This window comes from Cupressus sempervirens, chromosome 1 (assembly GCF_028749045.1).
Source record: "Cupressus sempervirens isolate cs-2001-9-10 chromosome 1, ASM2874904v1, whole genome shotgun sequence".
Classification (NCBI taxonomy): domain Eukaryota; kingdom Viridiplantae; phylum Streptophyta; class Pinopsida; order Cupressales; family Cupressaceae; genus Cupressus; species Cupressus sempervirens.
The window spans coordinates 222,447,633-222,452,973 of NC_143118.1; the positions used below are offsets into that span (position 1 = coordinate 222,447,633).

Consider the following 5,341-nt stretch of genomic DNA (forward strand, 5'->3'; position numbering starts at 1 on the left):
CAATTTTCATCCAATTTAAAAACATACTGCTGATTATGAATAAAGCTTAACCGAGGAACATAAAATGTTAGCAGAGAAATGGTAAACACATCACACAGCCCTACTGTTGTAGCATATCCTTCCTATTGTATTGAATCTTCTTCAAATTCTCAAGGTTTGTCTACCATTTAGATTCAATACATCCCTCGCAGAGTTTCCATTTTGTTGGCTCTTGATTTAATAGTGTTTAAACAACCAAGTATGCAAGGCAAGAATGCATCTATGGCAGCTACCTCCAATAATGGACACACTTCACCAAGAACTTGAGCCAACTATAGGCTATACTCCTTCTACACTTCAGGCTCTACAAAACCTAGGTGGGTGGACCTATAGATTCTTTGTATGGTACCAGTTATCAAAGCATACATTGAATCTAATGTAAAGCAAATAAAAACCACTAAATCTTCTATACTTAACCAGGAATCACAAGCATGAAATAGCTAAGAACATAAATCATGAAACTAGCAAGCTAAGTGTGGGTTAACATTGAATAGCTTTCAACATAAAAGGGAAAATTGATTTAGTATGTTGATAGCAGCAAGACCCAAGTATGAGCAACAGAACTTAATGATACTATCTTATACCAATGCCTTATCTATTGGGTAATTAAAATGAATTACAACAATACATCTTCTGAAAACCTCTGACATAATTCCTACATCAACATCCCTGATCTATCTTTCACCTTGTGAATAGACATCTGCTTCATATTTAAATCTCATACTCAGACAATCCTTTCATGAAATTAGTAAACCTTGTGATAAACACCAAGCAATTACATGGCTCTTTGTTTCATAAGAAAGATATTTCAATCACATGCATCACTAAGTGAGATGCAACCTAATCTATGGTCTTTGATCACAAACTAGAAAATATTACAGATCCACAAACAAGAGACAAGATTCAAGCTGAATTTGAAACCATTGTTGCTCTTTATTTTCTTTCCTTGAAACCAAATACATGAAATGTACAGAACTAACTCATAGATCACCTAACAGATTAGAACTATCTACATAAAACATAAAATGATTTTCATTACAACAAAGAAATGTTGGCTGTGTGGCTTTCACAGCTTGAGCAGAGCTCCAAGAAATGGAAAATAGAAAACCAACCAACAACCTTACAATGAAATAAAAATAGAAAGATATAGACAAAGGTGAATTCTCAGATCTAATATGCAATTGACATCTATCCACTTGAAATTCCCTCTCTTAGCAACTGAACAACCTCTTTCTTCTCTCTTCCATCTTGATTTGATCTATTTTTTATCATTACTGTTGTTCATCTAAGAAATATCTCAGTTGAAATGATGAAACCTTAATGAGTCATCAAAATATTAGATTACTTACTGAAATGCTAGGTAAAATTCAAGCTTTTACTGAATGAATCTGAACAAATTTGACCCTAACTGTATTTCCACTACCTTTTAACCATACCATGTCATCATCATGCTAGGAATTAATTCTGAACTTCCATACCTGAATACAGTTGCAAAAAGGGAAACTGATAAAAAACCTCATGGAGAATGAATTAGTGGAATCCTATGCAAAAACCAACCCCAGAATTAGAATATTCAATTTTTCAAGATTCCAGTGGTATATTGGAGTGCTAGTTTTTGACAAAATTTTCCCCAAATAAAGCCCTCTGAAGTTTAAAACCCTTCAACCATTGAAACAATGCCACTTGTCATCACCTCATAGTCCTATCCTTTAGGTGAGTGCCATGTGTCACTTTTTTACTAGCTCTGAACTCCAACGAGACCCACATTTCATCCTAACTCTCCTTCCATGTCATTGCCAAGTCACCAATGCCACATCAGTGTCGCTACCTCACTATGGATAACTGGTGAGCATCTTCGCTTGGCGAGATAGGGACGATCATTAGATCATCCACGTGGTGCCATCTCATAGCCCAAAATCCACGTCAGCATCTTAGTCACTGCGTGGATGCCACTTATCCTTCAATCATTTTCTGACTGCAACTACATGTGGGACCCACAGGCTTATTCAACTTTTGGCAAATTTTAGAGATTTTCCAGCAACTCGCTACCTTGCTAGCCAATTTTTTTGAAATTTCCCAGCTAGCGAAGTAGTGACGCGTCGGATTTCTAAAATTTTTGGCAACCTCATATTTTTTGATGTCACCGACTTTGACTATGTGCCTATTTAAAATTATGCTTTGACTGTGTCTAACTGGCCGAGTCGAATGAGTGGGGCCCTTGAAAGAGGCTTTGCCTCTTAAAAGCCACTTCACTTAATTCACAACTCATTTTGTGTGTTATTATATTTAAAAGACAAAAGTCTCTCAACAGTGAAAATGTGGGATAAGAGGTTTAATGTTTTCCTACGATGTTTCCACATTTTTAATGGTTTCTTCATCTTTCAAAACTATGAGTTTCTCCACTTCTTAGCTATGGCTTTGCATCAGGTCCTTCATGTGACCTGATAATCAACTTTAAATGGTTCTTGTCTAAAAATTGTTCTGTGCAATTTGGACCCCAAAATAATCCAATCCCCTGTTTTGCGTTTGGAGAAAGACTTCGATGCTTTGAAGGATTAGACCAAAGCACATCACTAGGAATCAAGTTCAAACCCTCCCACTATGGATCAAGAACTACCTGTCGAGCTTTGGGTAATTCATCTAGAGAACCAAGCTTTAGCACTTTGGAATCTGGGCCTGAGATGAACTCCCATCCCTTCTTTCCCCTTGACCCTTTTAATGAAGGTGGCAACTCCACATTGTGAAAAAGTCCTCAACGCTTAGTGTAAGCACAACTAGCAATGATAGATGCCAAAGGAAGTCCTTCAAAGCAGCCTAAACATTTACAATAAATATGTTTGCCCTGATCTCCATCTTTGGCCATCACTTCCTGCTCAAAACCATAGATAGAGGTGCAAAATTTTGATTCATGATTCCCATGGAGGAGAAATACTTTGCGAGGTAGAAAAAACTTTCTTAGGAATCTCATTTGTTTTTTGTTTTTCCTTCATAGGCATTTTCTTTAAAATTTGCAGGCTTGGCTTTTCTTTTAGCAGCTTCTTCTTGCATTGACTTTAGCCTTAGCGTGAGTTTTTCTTTTGTTTTCTGGAAGCTTGCTTTGTCATAGCTATAGATTCCTTTGAAGATGCCTTCCTCTAATTGGGAATTGATCATGAGAGTGATCAATCAACCTTTGCTTCAAAGGTATTTTTAGATTCAACTATGCCCTGCTACATTGCCTATGGCCTTCATCACTTATTATAGCATGATCTTCTTTATAGCTGCCCATTACCTTTAAACTTGACTCGATATTTTTTCTTTAGTGTGGGACTCCATTGTAATCATATGTTTCCTTTGCTAGTTACTCACGGTTTGCCTTATTTCAATTGGCATGAGCAGGCTCTTAAAATTAGCTTCAAATTTCCATGAGCCTTTTATCAATGTGAGCTCCCATGACTTTGACCATGGCTCTCATTCCATATGAAGGCATGGATTCCTTTTATAAATGTGAGGATGACTCTTCGAAGCTGGTTCCTCTCCTTTTCCTCCCAAACTAAAACATTTTCATCACTAAACAAGACCATGACAATTTTACAGGAAAAAATAGCAAAGGGAGTGAAGAACATGTAATTCCACAACTCAACTAAAGAAATTAAAGCCTTTTCCATAATCATTTGACAGATTCTAGAGCTAATACATGCAAAAAATTTAGAGGAAGTTAGATTTTGCTATCAAAGAAAAGATGCCCAAATGACACTGCCGAGTTATGAAGCACTAAAGTTGAATGCACAAATTTGCTCATAAAGTAATGAGTTAATGTATTCCACTGATGAATATTCAATGGTCATTCCATTCCATAAGTGAGAGCTCTTTGCTAAAGAATCAATGAAATTTCAAGCTCATATCTTCTTTGGACCCTTTCAAGAACTGTTGGAAAAGTCATGCCCACAAAAGACATGCCTTGTTACTTGATCAAATAGTTTAGTTCATAAATAAATAAATAAATAATTCCTTTCATAATACTTCATGACATGAAGTTTTATACACTATTTCTTTTAAAATCAAGCACCTCAAAGCTTTCTTGTCATGGTGTGTAGAGGAATTTTATTTATCAATCAAATATGACCAACATTGTAAAAAACTTTAGACCTTGTGGTTAGCAAATTCACTTCATCATTTTGAAAATTGAGGCACTCACTCTAGCTTCATTATTTTCATTCTTAGGCTTACTCTGTCTGATTGAATCAGTCAGAATTAGCTAGGCCCCAAAGTGGGTCCAGCTAAAAATTTTTTTTTTTTTGGACAACTAGACCTTCAAATTGATCCAACAACCTTCTCAGATTGACTGTAATCCAATTCGAGCATTAACTAATCTTTAAAACTCATTTTAACTCTTTAAATCCAATTGTCACTTTTGTGTCAAGAGGTCCTTTAGCTGGCCTTAAATATTGATCTAAACACTTGACCGAGTTTTTAAATCTGGCACACTGAATCTCTATTTTGCATTCTTGCACCCTGTCAAATCTTTTCTCATGAAAAATTTGGGGTCAAAAGATATTCGCTGTCAAAGTTGACCTCTCAAAATCACCCGCAGACAAACATGTCAGAAAACACTAAATTGGGTTCGAAATTGGTTTCAAAAACTAGGCAAATGGACACTTGGGAGGACAGAAATGGGGATGTTGATTCTCTGTCACAAGGTGAATATAGATTTGTGATTTGAGCTCATGACGGATCATGGGGATAATTTGGTGGAGGTGCAAATTTGGCCACGTGGATTTGCAAGAGAGTGAACACTAGTAAAATATCATTTTTTGGCAAATGGAATGACCAGTGTAAAGTGTGAATATAGATTCATCAAGGCTTGAAAACTGACACACTTGTAGTTATTTTAGAGGAAAACACAGGGGTACAATCCATTGGATCTTACTAATCACGGATTAGGAGTTAAGACATCACAAACAAGGGTACAAATTAATCTGCAAATACTGACACTAGTAAAATGATAGAAATTCCATTTGGAATTGCGTTTGAAAACTGATCAAAGGGATTTTTCAAGACTTAAAAATTGAAACATAGGAAGTCTTTGATGTCTACCATGCAATGTAAAAAGAATTTCAAAATTTTGGTTAACTGGTCAAAATTTATAATACATCAAACAAGGCCTCCCATAATTATGCGCAATGTGCATCAGCATGAAAATACCAAATGACCAACTTTGAGGGATTCAAAACCTAGTCAAACAGACTCGAAATGACTCAAAATATGAAACATAGGCTTTGAGGTATGGATGTTAGGTATTCCCAAAGTGGTGGGTCATGAC

At 36.1% G+C, this 5,341-nt stretch overlaps 1 pseudogene; it reads right to left on the reverse strand.

The window, feature by feature from the left end:
- Nucleotides 1-2,449: 2,449 nt before the first annotated feature.
- LOC149576959 (serine/threonine-protein phosphatase 7 pseudogene) lies at nucleotides 2,450-3,007 on the reverse strand (annotated as a pseudogene).
- Between the last annotated feature and the right edge of the window lie 2,334 nt (nucleotides 3,008-5,341).